Source organism: Bacillus rossius, chromosome 3 (genome assembly GCF_032445375.1).
Source record: "Bacillus rossius redtenbacheri isolate Brsri chromosome 3, Brsri_v3, whole genome shotgun sequence".
In the NCBI taxonomy this organism is placed as follows: domain Eukaryota; kingdom Metazoa; phylum Arthropoda; class Insecta; order Phasmatodea; family Bacillidae; genus Bacillus; species Bacillus rossius.
In genome coordinates, this window is record NC_086332.1 from 41,299,297 (window position 1) to 41,315,055 (window position 15,759).

Sequence of the window (15,759 nt, forward strand, 5' to 3'; positions counted from 1 at the left end):
TCGTCTGTTGGAGTTCACTGCCGACATATTAGTTTAATTTTTACCCGCTAGAGTGCAGTAGTGCCAATCACCATATAGTCATAGCATCCGCCATCTGGTCGGTATTTTGGCCTCCATTTTGAAAATCGTAATTATTAACCTGAAAATATGGAAAACATTCTAGAAAGCATAAAAAAAATCACTAATTAATATAATTATCTATTCTACCTATTTCAAACTTTGGTTTGATCCTTGGTCGATGCAAAAAAATGTAACTTCAATAATTAAATGTGACAAAATGTCCCTAAAGCGGCTTAAATTCCCCATCTACCAGCTTCCAGTAAGCTGCTGAGGTATATTTGTCTGCCTGAAGTGAAAATATTAAATTATTATCCTAAAAATTCTATAATATTCCAAAAATCATTAGAAAATTGCCATATTAATATATTTGTTCATTCCATAGATTTCCGTCCTTGGTTCGTTCTTTTGTCAGTGCCAAGCGTAATTAAAGCTTTGTTTCATTTTTAAAAACATTTTTCCCATTATCTTTCCACGAGTTTATTAATCTTCATTACATTGACTTAAGACTCTATACAAGATAACTGACCGGCTGAATAAATATGTTACACAATGTCACTATACCTACCTGGAGGCCTTATTTGACACCACTTAGCATTACTATAGTGTCAACTCCAAATATATAACCCAAGCGTCTCCGAACCACGAGGATTTCTTTTTTGACACTTGACGTACCTTTCAACCAGGTCATGCAGGTAAAATGTCAGGCGCATAGGCCAAGCGTATCCGAACAACGAGCTCTTCTTTGTTAACATTAAGTTTACAATACGTCCAAGTGAAAACCAAGCATACAGAACGAGCGTCTCAGAACCACAAAGAAGGATTTCACCGCCAAACCCTCACATTGGGTTTTATATATAAATGTGTACATATATTAATAAATTAAAAATTTTACTTACTTAATAAACATATAGTCATAAAATATTTTAAGAACTTCGGCACAGCCATAAGCAGGCCAATCTAAGTTTTAGTTGATAGATTTTTAGAGCGATTTCTTTTTTCAGGCAAAGATAAAGGTGACGTTTTACGATGTACTACGCATGAAAGTGTCTCAATGAATAAAATTGCCTTATAATTTGCTTGGAAACTGATTCAGTGCTCACTATTAAATAAAAATTCAGCCTGTGTAGTGCTGAGAACAAACTATCATATGGATGTATCGCGTTAGTGACTGACTACCAAGGCGTTTTACTTGAGTTAATTTAATTACTAGCATTAAACTATTCCTTGTGAAACGTCATCGATAAATCCTTTGTTTAGGAAATAATTTATATTTAGTTTTTTCCACTAAATTTTTAATTCTTTGCCGTAAGAAACTTTTTCGTGCGGTAAGATGTACAGGTATAACAATACATATGAAATAGGCTATCTCCTGAAATTAAATATTTTTTCGAAAACGTTTTACAAGGAATTTTTGTTGTTTTTTTAACTATATAATTGATTCCAAAAGTTTGGCCTGTGTGTGTAGAGAAAGATAGATTGCGAAAAGGGGTTGGGGGGGGGGGGGGAATTTTCTTTACAGGCCTAACACATGCTTAATCAATATCAGTTTAACACAAATCTAAGTGAGATTTTGAACATGAATTTCGAGAAATGTTAGATTTGAACATGCATGGTTAGTGAGTTGTCGTTAATATTTTATTAGTATATAGTATAGTATATATTAGTTAATATATTAGTTATTTGTAGCTTTTAATCTAACGTTGATAGGCTGACAAGGAAGTTTTCTTTATGGCATATAAATATTACCATTACAATGTTTTTTTTTTTTGCAGAGAAATATGACGGTGAAAAAATAAAATAAAGTAAAGAGGTAGAGAACTGTGTGTATAAATGGGGTTTGGAGTGTCCAATAGGCTGGCGTCCAACAACAGAGGCGATGATCAGTCTTCTCCTGGTTGTTCGCCAAAGAGGTTAAGGCGGGAGAGAAACACCCTCTTCCTCTCCACCGCGCCGCGTCGCCTGGCAAGGGGCCTGCAGCCTGCCAGAAACGGTTTCACGGTTAAACTCTGGCGCACCCTCCCCCCCCCCCCCTCCAATCCGAACAACCTTCTCTTCGTCGTCTTTGCTCGAACTCTTTCCCCGCCGCGTTGTTTTTGTGCTTCAGTGTTCCGCGTGTGTCGACCCGGCGCCGCGGCGTGCTGCGAGAGCGACGCAAGTGCCCCTGCCGCGTCGCGGGCAGGCCACCCGCCAGACACGTCCCCCCCGCCCGGGCCGGTTTGTTTACGAGCACCGACAGCTAGAGATGCGAGTCAGAAAATTTCTCTTTGATTATCCTATTACCAACATAAATTTACATAACTTAAGGTAGTTTGATACACGTCATGCAATAATTTATTTTCTGCGAATTGGTAATTTCTGTTTAAAAAAAAATTTTTGTTTTTACACTTGTTAGAGCGTAGCATGGGTCTTACCTAAACCGCAAATGTTAAGTGAGTAATTAGATGGTAAGTAAAAACAAAATGTGCAATTTGGTCATGTTTTAGTCAAAAAGTGTTTTTTTTCCTGAGAAAATATTATTACTCTTCAGCAAATTTTCCTGTTTCGCAGAAATTTTTTCGCAAAATACTTTTCCGGAAAACTAACATCTCTACTGACAACCACATGAAGATGTTTATAAACATCGTTGATAGAGCGACAATGGCAGAAATATAGATACGTGGACATTTTGGGATTACTTTTGAGAACAGTCAAACTTGAGGCATACCGTGGATGAATTCCTTTCTCTTTAGCTTCTCCTTGGTGAGCCAAGGATCCCGGGTTCGAGTCTATACCAGGTTACAATACTGAGTGATGTGATGACCTGTCACTTCCACGCCGCGGAAGGCAGTGGGTCACCACCGCATAGTGCTCGCACCCAGTAAGTCCGAAAACTAGCTTCCATGTCGAGAAACCCAACATCATCATCGTTACTTTTGGAGATTTTTTTTTAAAATTCCGAGAAGACATCGTTACACTGTTAGAAATTGCAGTAAATTTACGGACCTTTCCACGAAGAATCTCCTTCAAATAAACTAAGAGTTCTTCGTAATTTCTAATACTTACTGAATCTTCGTATAAACACGCTGTATTTCGACTTCCCAGTTTCGTTGTGGGAGTAAAAACATACGTGAAAGAATTTTGCGTGTTTTTGCGTTAGTATTAACACGTTTTTGAATGATTTGATGATATAGGTATTAACACTATTGTTGCAGAGTCTTGTTCAAAGTAAGCGAACTTACTACGGTAAATGTACGATTGTCCTGGATAATTTGTAACCAACGTTATTCGTAAATTTAAGGTGAGAATTTTTAACAGTTTTAATCCTCTAATATGAACCAAAAAAACTTTTTGATACGTGTTATTCGCCACGTGCAGTTTAATGATCACCTTGAACACTCGAGGGTAGTGACTGCTGCCACCAGGGCTTGAAACTCATAAAGACCACCGTGTCCGAAAGACTTGTAACAGCGAGAGTAAAGGGCATACTGTGACGTGGTTGAACTCACTTAATACCACACCGTCACCATATCGAAACAACCAAAACAACGCGGAAACCGTGCTTGACCACACCTGGTGATAATTAACACCTATTGGATGAATTATAATTTGCGTCTCTGAACCATCACATCCATAATGCACACAATTAATTCACTTCAACCTATGTTTTGGGCGGTGTGTAACATGGCACAGACCAACAGATGTACAAGAAGCAGCTTCACACGGTATCCATGTACAGCTGCCACCAAACGTTTAAGACCATTAGTGGGTTTAAGGTTGGAATATTTTAACTTAGTATGTTTTTGATGTGTAATATCTTAAGTCTTAGTATACGGCATTTGGCAGGAAAAATTTCGTGAATGGAATGGAAGTCACATGGAACGGAAATGTGTAACCACGGTGCTGCCATCTGTGGCGGATGGAGCGAATCAAAATACACAAATACAAAGGGAAACTTTATAATATTAACTGTTTAATGAGTTTTAACAAGATGAACAGTATTTTAATCAAACTGCTTGTCGAAAATCAGGACCAAAGCCGGGGTGTAGTATTTGTTTTTAAATTTATTCTATTCAAACGGAGCCGTTTCATTATATTATATAATTTTTCTGTATGCTAATTAAATGATTCAGTAGTCGACATAGATGCTCCAGCAGCAAATTCTAGCGGTGGGTGCGGAAACTAAGCTTTATTTGCGTCAAGAAGTGTAGTTAAAAAAATTTGCATATATTTATTACATTTGGCAATATTTTAAAGAATTATACTTTAAACTAGCTGCCGGACCCGGCTTCGCACGGCTATACTAATGGAAAAAAATTAAGCCACATCTCCCATTTACAGTAATGGTAAATAAAAAAAATTCAGTGAAAATTTATTACAATGCTGTATAATGTACCGGAGAGAAAATGAATAGCACCGATGGTTTCCCGACTCATGCACGCAACGTACAACTGATGTACCCGTACTTCGCTACGGCAGTCTACAGGCAGATCACTCTTGCGCCGCTCATTATACATGCCCCTCCTTGTGGGCACGCCACTGCCGCGCGATGCCCGTTGCCATGGAGACGCAGAAGGCATGAACAATGCAAAATCAGGTTCTCATGCAGACAAAGTACCCACTGTTGCCTGGTTTTAATCACCCATGGGATCTAATTTTCGGAAAATGTCATCCTGCGTAACATAAGGAACATTACTGGGAAGTTTCAAGTCTGTAAAATATATATACTTGAAAAAAGGGCAATAAAAAACAAATTAAACACAGAGAGAGGAAAAAAAAACAATAGTTTAGGTTTGCGATTTAAAGTGATAAAAAGTATTTAAATACTAATTGAACTCTTATGAGGGTACTGATTGCTTCGTTGTTAATATCACACGGGTGTTTTTTACTTGTATGGGAACATTAAGAATGATAAGGCATCTGGTGCGTGGCAACAATGTTAATAGGCAATAGGAAATAAACTTCTAGCGCCTGCGGCATTGTCAACACACACTTCGTACGTGTACTGCATGTTGTATCTAACCCCCTCCAACGCATTTGATTCTAAATTGGACTTTTAGTAAAGATCCCTAATGTTATTGATAATATAATATAGCCTATAGCCTTCCTCGATAAATGTACCATCCAACACTGAAAGAATTTTTCAAATCAGACCAGTGGTTCCTGAGATTAGCGCGTTCAAACAAACAAACGAACAAACTCTTCAGCTTTATAATAGTAGTATAGATTTCGTGTCCGATTTTCGTATTATGAGTGTAGTTGCAACATGAAAACATATGAATTTGTTCGCTACCGAGGTTATATTTTAAACATATCTGGCAAGTACTAAAAAAAACACGCTCACGTGTTCTTTTTTTGTCATACGCCATTGCTGGTTACACTGTATGTCATAAGAAACCTCAAAACGTACAAAAATATGAATATATATAAAAAATATAAATATGCAAACACACAAAAAAAAAACATTTGATAACTGTCGATGTCAATAAATAAAAATGTAGACAGTAAAAAAAATTCCATGGAAGGAATTAGTTAAAATATTATTACAGCACAGACGGGCACAGCGGGCTAACGACGACGAGACAGTTGCAAGAAACAGTAAATAAAGACAAAAAAGTCCTTGGACAACACAACAGCAAACATATGAACCCAACGATGATACGAAGCAGATAATGTGGACAACAGAACGACAACACAGACACGCACAGGCGAACACAGCGATGTGACAACACATATTCTGGACACCACAACGACGGCAGCGCAGACGAACACAGGAAGCTTCCTAAGACAAAGATTGCGACGTTTAGAGGACAAATTTCTGTTTCCATCATCAGGCACGCTTGTAGTTAGGTTTTTATGGCATACAGTATAACCAACAAAATGACGTACCTATTCCCAAAATGAAATATCTTAAATCAATCTTTCCATTGCAAGAACCATTCAAAGAACGTAATAAAAGTTTGACTCTAAACGTCTGTTATAAATTATTTATTGAATTTTCTACACTCACATAACTGCACAGTCTGAAATCGCTTTGACGTTTGTAGCTCATAAACTATAACCACAAAAAGTGATTTTAAAAATAACTTTTTTATGGCTTTCAATTCTTATTACACATATTTAATTTAAAAAATGGGTGCGTTTAATTAAGTACGCGCGTTAGAAGTTCAACTTATTTGGAGTTATAAAAACTATAGTTTCATGTAAATAATAAAGATAAATAAATTAGTAGAAATATATGATAATATATTATAAATTCAGCTGGTAAAATATAAATCCAACATATTTAATTTTTTTATTAATTTTCAGTACCTATCCAATATTAATATAAACATGTGTACAAAATTTATTATTTAATTGAGTATAATATTTAAGGTTAATTATAATAAATAATAACATTCAATAATGCTGAATTTTTATACATATTTATTAATTTTAATTATATGTTAAGTAATAATGTAGGCTATAATTTATAATGCAAATAAATTAAACATATGGGAACATAACGATGTTAAAAATCCATAATTTTACTATAGAATTGTCTAAATTTAAAAAGAAAGTTTGCTCCACAATATTTAAAAAACTATTTTCTTTAATTTTCTTGGAGAAATAATTTTTATAATTCTAAACTATTTTTTATTATTTTCAACCACAAGTTTGGAAATTAAAAATTCATAAATTTCCTACTGGTATCTTAACTTTCAGCGGCGCCTGCAGTAATGCATGCTTGGCTATCCCCAGGTCGGTAGGTCCTTGGAGAAGGGTGGGAACAGAACCGGAGTGCGAGGTGTCAGGCGCCTATAGTACTAGACTTCTAGGTTTAAGGTCCGTCAGGATTGACTCCAAAATATTGTATATGCCTACTTAATCCAAACATGTCATTCGTTTGTTGCCTGATGGATAGAGACAAAAAAAATTACAGTTTCATTTCGCGATAGGCTAGAATCAAAATCCGTTAAACGTTTATCTGCTTCAGTGATTGGAACACAGTTTACCTCAAGGACTGTGAGCCAAAGAACTGCCCTCAATGGAAGAAGTGTCGAATTACCATCAAGTTAACAGGTTTCACAAGTCAGTAGTCAACGAGCAGGTGTAATTTTCCCGAGTACATAGGGTATCGTGGAGTCTATCCTGGAGGTCAATGAAACCGCGAATTTTTCCAGTCTTTACTGATGGCGTATCGTTCCGCCTGTTATGGCTGCACCTGACTGACTCACACAATTCCTGCGCCATTTTTATTGGCTTCTAGCCGGTCAAGTGCGTGTCAAATAACGCGTGATCCGATGACAGAAGGCATTCAAATGTAAAACAGTTTGAATTATTGTCTGTTGACAAACGACGACGTAAAAATGACAGGTCATTGTAGAGATCTGCCAAATTCGCGGATTCATTTCGTGATATGCTACAATTCAAATAATTATACCTTAGCGCTGCTTCTGCAATTGGTTCACTGTTAATCTGGATTAATGAGGGCCAATTAGAGACCCTCACTCATAGAAGTGTCGAATCACAGACAGTCGGTCGAGACGACTCACAAGTCAGCAGCCAATGAACAGGCGGCATTTGCCCGAGTGTGTAGAGTGTAGTAGAGTCTATCCTGGAGGTCATTGAACCCGCGAATTTTGCAGGTCTCTAGTCATTAGTCATAGCCTATAAAGCATACTATGCATATGATCTTTGAATGATTCCTGCAGTGGGGAAGACTGATTGAAATCATTATTTGAGATAATACGCAATTGATAGTTTGCACTGTATGTCATAGACGAAACCCGAAGAACGGACAACGAAAGACGAAAACAGAATTTATGTTTAGTATCATAGCTGAGTTAATGTGCATGTCGCTGTGATGCCCAAGGTTGTTGTCTATCTGTGTTCACTGTTTTGTTGCAACTGTCTCGTTGTTGACAGTGTGTGTGTGTGTGCTGTGGATTCCTTCCACGGGAATATCTGTGCTGCCTATAAAATAATAAAGACCGGAAAAAATGCGGGTTAAGTGGCCTCTCGGATAGACTCCACAGTCCTTTACATACTCGGGGAAATGACACCTGTTCATTGGCTACTAACGCGTGAGACGTCTCAACTAGATTGTCCGTGATTCGGCGCTTTCTTGTTTTAGGGTTCCCTATTGGCTCACAATTCCCCAGATAATATGTGGGCCAATCGCAGAAACTGTGCGAAGGTATTACTTTTTTGGATGTTTGTCTATCGTGAAATGAATCCGCGAATTTTTCCGGTCTATATAGATACAGTTGATTTTGGCTTGTTTTCTGTATGTTTGTGTGTATTCGCCTTTCTTTGTCCGTTCTTCGGGTATTCTCCACGGCACACAGTGATAACTAGCAGTGGTTCATTTACAGAACGATTCTTTAAATTGATCGGCATAACTGTGCGACATAAAATTTTCAAGTTCAATCGAGAGGAATTTGTTGAGCCCTTGTTGCGCGGATACCTTCGGCTATAAAGTGCAGCAGACGCCTAGCACGCGCGCACACACACACACTCTCTATCTCTGCGTGTGAGTGTGTGCGGTCCCCGCCAGATGCTGTCGATATCTCGGCCGGACCTCGGAGCGTCTCTTTCCAACCACAACTCTTTCACACCCGCGAAAATTAGATTCGCACTTGGCTACATGCTCTGGGTCCACCACTTCCGCTGTAGGCCTCGGCTCATTCACATGATTCGCAGAAATATAAAGATTTTTTTTACGTGACAAAATTAAATTCATACAGTTTTCAATAATTAAATTGCTTTAAGAATTAAACTCGCGAATGCCTGTTTCCAATGATCCAATTCGTGGATAGCATTAGAAAATTTATGTTCATGAAATATTTATGGGATGAAAATTAATCTTTGGTCGAAGGAATTAATATCCTGATTTATTTATATGAAAACATCATACAAAAATTTATTGTTAACGTTAAAGAGGTAGTGCCGATTAACAAAAAAAAAAAAGTTCTCACTACGAATTCAGCCAATGGAAAAACAAACAAGGTTGGGCACACATAGGAATTACTGCGCTGAATTACTGCGGTTGGTGTTGTAACAATCGATATGTACCTTAAAGAAACCCAACCAATCACGAAACTCGAACGATGCTACAGTGTTTTAACTTTCAGCTATAGCCTAGTAGGTAATATTTTTGCGAAATATGCATGCCCTACATATGGTCTTCATCTACTTCCCTACCTCACAGTTGTATTAACACACCCTGGACGACTCAGAGCCAGTATTTAACAAGGAGGAGAAGTGTGAACCTAATCGTGTGGAAAGCTGCTGATCTTTGTGCCGGCCAATGAGCGCACGTAATTGACTTTATTATGCATGGCACGGCGGAGTCTAGCCTGACGTGAAAATAATCCACCAAAATAATGGTGGCTCTAGCGATAAATCATAATCCCTTTTCATAACTAAAGACCTGCAAAAGTCGCGGATTCATTCGGTGATAGGCTAGAATTCAAACACATATACCTCTTAGATAATTTTGCTATTGGCTTACTGTTCATCTTGGCGAATCTCAACCAGTTATAAACCCTCAACCAAAGAAGGATCGAATCACAGACAAACCAGCTGAGACGACTTAAAAGTCAACAACCACTGAACTTGCGTTATTTGCCCAGTGCACAGCAGAATGTGCAGTATATCCTGAAGGCCATCGAAACCGCGAATTTTGCAGGTCTCTATTCATAACGAATACTGGGAACGTCAGTTTGATTACTGAAGTCCCGTTGGACTGATGTGAGAGCCGCGAGATACTCGCAGCGGCCGGAGGTCAGAATTGGAATCGTAAGTTGCAGGTGGAGTGACAGGTGACGTGTGCTCCGAGGGAGCGGGGGAACATTGTCAAGGGGGGGGGGGGTGTTTGGGAGTCAAGAGGGCCAGGTGGGGCTGACCGCGAGGAGAGTGTCATTGTAGCGCTGTCGGCCAGCTCTAGTGGTCGCCGCGGGACACTCTCACACGTCAGTCAGTCAGTCAGTCAGTCAGTCAGTCAGTCAGTCGGGAGGGCGAGCGGGCGGGCCTCTGCCACGCGCGGCACGAGTACGCTGTCCTTATCAATCATCATTAGTGGCCCGGAAATATCGCGGTTTCTTCTGGCCTCAAGGTAGAATTCGAAGTCAATGGTGCTCAACCCATATTTGATTTCCCATTGGTAGAGACCGGAAAAATTCGCGGGTTCAATGAACTTCAGGATAGACTCCAATATCCTCTACACACTCGGGCAAATGCCAACTATACATTGGCTGCTGACTTGTGAGTCGTTTCGACTGGGTAACCTGTGATTCGATACTTCTATGTGTGAGGGTCTCTAATTGGCCCTCAGTCCTCCAGATTAACAATGAACCAATGGCAGAAGCCGCTCTAAGGTATAATTATTTAAATTTTAGCATAATACGAAATGAACCCGCGAATTTTTCAGGTCTCCGCCGATTGGTTTATGTTTTAGCGAGAATATTTTTATCCTTGTTAATTGGCACTACCTGATTCGCTTACTTCTCTGCTAGCTGGGCATCGGTATCGTAGAGGTACGTGTCCAAATAACCGCGGTCCAATGATGAATACAGTGCGAGAGTGTGAAGGTTTGCATTCTAACTTGCGACTAAATGAATGCGCGAAATTTCCGTGTCTCATATCATCATCATCATCGTCTTCGTGAATGAATGGCTTAACGTCTCGTCAACACGAGGTCATCGGAGACTATGAAGGATGAAGTAACGTGAATGAAGAATCACTAAGGCCATGCATTTTTCGGAAAAATATTACCAATCTTACAGGCTGACGGTAACTACAAGGAAACAATCGCTAGCGCAGGCATACTTTATTGCAGTCTAATGAGCGATCAGATTTTTTTTTTGCTCTCGCGAAAAATACACGCCCCTGTTAGATATTACAGTAAATTTACAGACTTTTCAACGAATATTTAATTTAAAATTAACGAAGAGTTCTTTGTAATTTCAAGTTACGAGATATTTGTAGACATTACAAAGTCTATTACACGCAAATATGGCATGCCCGCACATCAGTTTCTGTCGTCTTCAAGAAAAGTCATTGTCTTATTTGATTGGGTCAGTCAGAACGCTTTTGCTTCCACACTGAATTACTGTGATTGGTCTATCGACAGTAGACTTGCACCAGAAGGAAACTCGACCAATAATGAAACACTGAATATGCTACAGTGTTTTAATTTAACTCCAAGGTAGTTTCGAATTCATTTCGCGATTAATTCATGCCCCCAACAATACGAATTGAATATTTTTATACGTAGGGGCGTGAACTTTTCGCGAAAATATTTCGAGCCTAGCTGCCTGCTGAAACGTTGTAGCTGAAACGTTGTGCTTCAAGATTGGTCGAGTTTATGTACCAGCACATGACTTGCGGCAATGTTGTGAGGAGACAAAGTGTCCTGATTTGGTTGGTCAAATTTGGCAGTGGTTTCTCTCGTAGACGGCCGCCAACTGCAGCTTAGAAACTGTTTTCGCGCGTGTACTTTGTTGCAGTTTAATAAGATCTGAGACTGTTTCGCTAAATATACATACCCCAATTTATCTGGAATCATTTTTACGTCTAAAAAAATGTAATTGGGGAGTTTTTTTTTGGCGAAGTTAACTCACAATCTCTCGAGATTCCCAGGCAACAATACAGCCCAGCCAGGGAGCGAGTGGAGCAAGGGGTTGCAGCACCATGATGGACAAACCCCCCCCCCCCTCCAAGATGGAAGTGCATCAGCCACTTGTCGGCTGTCCGCGAAGGCCCATCATTGTTCCACTGTTATTGGCGCGCATTCCACCCCGCCGTTTCTTAACCGCCATTGTGTGGCCGCGGCACAAAGACCGCTGCTTGCCCGCCAGCGCACATACCTATATCGATTGTGCGGCGAGAAGTATCGATTGTTCGCGGCACGGGCAGGAGGCCCTCGACGTGACGGCGTGCACAAAGAGTTGGGAGAGGGGCCGGCCCGTGTCGGTTATTATTTCACTTGTGATACGGGGCGGGTATCTGCGGCCGAGTGCGAGAGACTGTAGGATGCCTGGCGCGGCGGCGCTGCGGTCGGCGGAGCAAGGGCGCAACTGCCCCCTGCTGCTTCTGGCCAGGGGGACTGCGCCTTTCCGTCACCTCCAGGATAGCATACTCTGCCAAACGTCGCCTGTTCATTGGCTGCTGACTTGTGAGGTGTCTCAACTGGATAACTTGTGATTAAATACTTCTTTGATTGCCAAGAATCCTCCAGATCAACAGTGGAAAGTTAGCATAAAACGGCAGAAAGAGAATTTTAGCGCACCAAGAAATGAATTCGCGGATTTCTTTGGTCTCTACCCATCAGTAGAGTTCTCAAAATTTAGCTGCTTCAATGACGTTGAGGATAGACTTCACAATCCTATACATACTTGGGAAAATGTCACGTGTTAATTGGCTGCTGATTTGTTAGATGTCTCAACTTGGTAGTCCGTGATCTGACACTTCTCAGTATTAGGGTCTCTCTTTGGCCTAGATTTCTTCCCACAAACTTTGAACTAATAGCAAAACCTCCACACATGAAAAATTGTTTCAATTTTAGCCTACCCATCAGTAGAGTCCAGGAAAAATTCGCGGATTCAATTCGCGACAGGTTAGAACCCAAACACGTTTACCTTATTCCCTGCGTCTGTGATTTTACCACATTTGGCCAGAATAACTCTGAGCCAATTTAAAACCCTTAACGTGAGACGTATCGAATCACAATCAACCCAGACAACAAGTCTCACAATTGAGTAACCAATGAGAATGTGTTATTTTACCGAGTACGTAGAGGATTGTGGAGTCTATCCTGGATGTCAATGAAACCGAGAATTTCTCCAGTCCCTACTCATAAGCATTTTAACACCTTCTTGACTAAAAAAAAATGTTAGTATTCGTTCAGAAATATTCCCATTGGTTGGAATACACTGCAAATACATGCATTTTTAGGGGATTTACACTCTTTATATAAAACTGTTAAAACTGCCGTAAATCGGTGAAATCTGACTTTAAACTGTTCAAATATAGGGGAGACCGGGGTAAGTTGATACATTTTTTTGTTTTTAATTTTTATAATTTTTTGTTGTGAACACGAAAATTAGAAAAAAATATTAATGTACAAGCAGTTGTTCCTTTACACATTTAGCATATTACAAGTTAAGAAATATTATAACAAACATAGTAAAAATTCATTTAGTTAGCAAATGCGTAGTGTCTCAATTTGACCCACACTGGGGCAAGTTGATACTGTCATTGGGGCATATTGATACAAATATTCAAATGATGATTCATGATTGTTCACATAACTATAAATGAAAAATTACTGTTCTGAATTTTTATACATAATACAAATTTTACATGTTGGCAATGCGCTGCAAATTATTCACCATATTTTTTGTTGCTCTCGAAAAAACATATTGACTAAGAAATAATTAATGATAATAAAATATTTATCAAAACATTTAATCACTTCACTGTCATTTAACTATTTTAACTCAATCACTTTCACTGTCTTCGGACAAAACACAAGTGTCCGATTGGCAATGAATGCATGTGTATTCCAGAATGTCCTTTCCACATTTAAGGTGAGCCCATTTTTTGCAGGAAATGCACTGAATCCATTCCTCGCCTTGTTTGGATGATGAATATAGTTTGAAGCAAATTAAACATACGGCATCTTCATCATCTTCTGATTCTGTATGTATTTGATGAACTATCATCTTCCTCGTCCCGGCGCCTCAGAATTTTTTTCTGGTTTTCTTTGGATTCCTTTTTAGACCTTTTTAAACTTTTTCCTGTTTTTTCGTCATGAAGGTTTTTATTTTGCTTTCTCATCAGGCTTTCTTTTCTCACTGATGCTCTTATTTCTTTTTCTCGCAGATTTATTTATTTTATCCGTGCTTCATTTTCCAGTCTCTCTTTCACTGGAGTGTCTGTAAGAATTGATGATGTCATTCGTCTTCTGTATGTAGGCCTAGTCTGTTTTCGTTCACCAGCTCTGGGATATGGACGTACTACCTTGGGACTGACCACTGTACGAGGCATTTCTTGGTTAACACTGCTTGAGGATGGCGCAGTTTCAGCATTTTCTTCACTTAATTCAGGCCTCATTGAGGTAGATGGAGATTCAGGAGGAATAGATGTGTTGTTCCCAACTTCTGTAGGTCTTTCTTCCCTCAAAGGACGATCTGTTACCGACGATGGCAAATAGTCTGCATCTGTAAAAATATCTGGATTGTAAGGCATGATACCAGTGCTTTGAAACCCTGATAATATATTTGTTTGAGTTAATGCATGGGATAGAGCACACGTGACAACGGAAGGAATGTCGTATATTGTTAACGTTTTCCCAGGGTTGCTAGTCATCCAGTTGTCAACTCCAGAAAAATAATATCTCTTAAACGGTCCAAAAATTGACTTGTCTAGTGGCTGAAGACGGTGAGATGTATGAGGCGGGAAAGACAAAAGAATTATGCCTTTGTCTTTGCAGAATTTCAAGACAGGTAAAAACAAATGAGATTCATGATTGTCTAGTATAAGTAGACAAGGCTGCTCTTTGGTCGACTTGACATGGCTATGGAAGTGCTTGATGAAAAGTAAAAATGAAGGCCCGGTCATCCAGCCAGACGGATATGCCATACCCACACAACCAGGAGGTCCGCCTTTGATGAAATAGTCTTTAAAATGGACCCGGGGGAATATAAATAGTGGCGGAACTGAATTACCAACAGCATTTACAGCAACTTCCATGGTAACCGTGGTTTCCCTTTCAGCCGATGTCGCCTTTCCCACTTGGCGCATACCTTTCTCTGCAACAATTTTCGATGGTCGCTGCACAGTCTGGAGACCGGTTTCATCAGAATTCCATACGTCCTTAGGGGAAAGAGAGTATTTATCTAATACAACCTTTAAGTTTGTGAAAAACATTCCAACATTGTGCTTGTTGAAGCTAGTGGCGCGGCTCAAACTTGTTGATTCAGCATATATGATGGAAAGTATAGGATGCCTCTTCATATACCCGGTGAACCATTCTGCTGATGCAAGTTTCGATGCAGTCCAAGTCTCAGGAATTGCGACGTTGTTAGTCAAAGCTAAGTCATAAGCCAATACTCGCACATCTCTAGGAGTCAACCCATAATATATTTTTCAGCAGTGAAGAATACATTCTTTCAGCTGTAGTTCTAAATATTTACTTAACACCTGCCTGTGTTTAGCATACCCACTTCAACATCAGGTTGCTGTCCTTTTTTCTTGCAATATCTCGACAGGGTCATTTTATCAATTCCATATTTTTTTGCAGCTCCTCTTAGTGATGTCATCCCTGTTTCAATGTCTGCATTAGCCCTTTCAAACATAGTTCGTGGTGTTTCACCCCGACAGGTTTTCTTGACATACCTCCGAACCATATTCTGTAAACAGACAATAACAAACACTGCTTGAAAATAAATAATGTTATGCAAGTAAAAAAAAAAAACTTAAATATCTTTGCAAAGTCAGCTGATCCTCCCCAGTTCTTCACCAGATAAACTATGCATATATACAGATGCAAATATGTACGTGATGTTTTTTTGGAAAGAGAGTAGGCATGACTATATATTAAAAGCAATACCTAAAGATACCTAATCATACACTAACTAGCCAAAAAATGTTGATATAATTCCAGACACTGTGTTGAGTGAGCCATCTGATGCGTTTCCTCATACATGCGCGTAGTTTTATCTTTACTCTACAGAT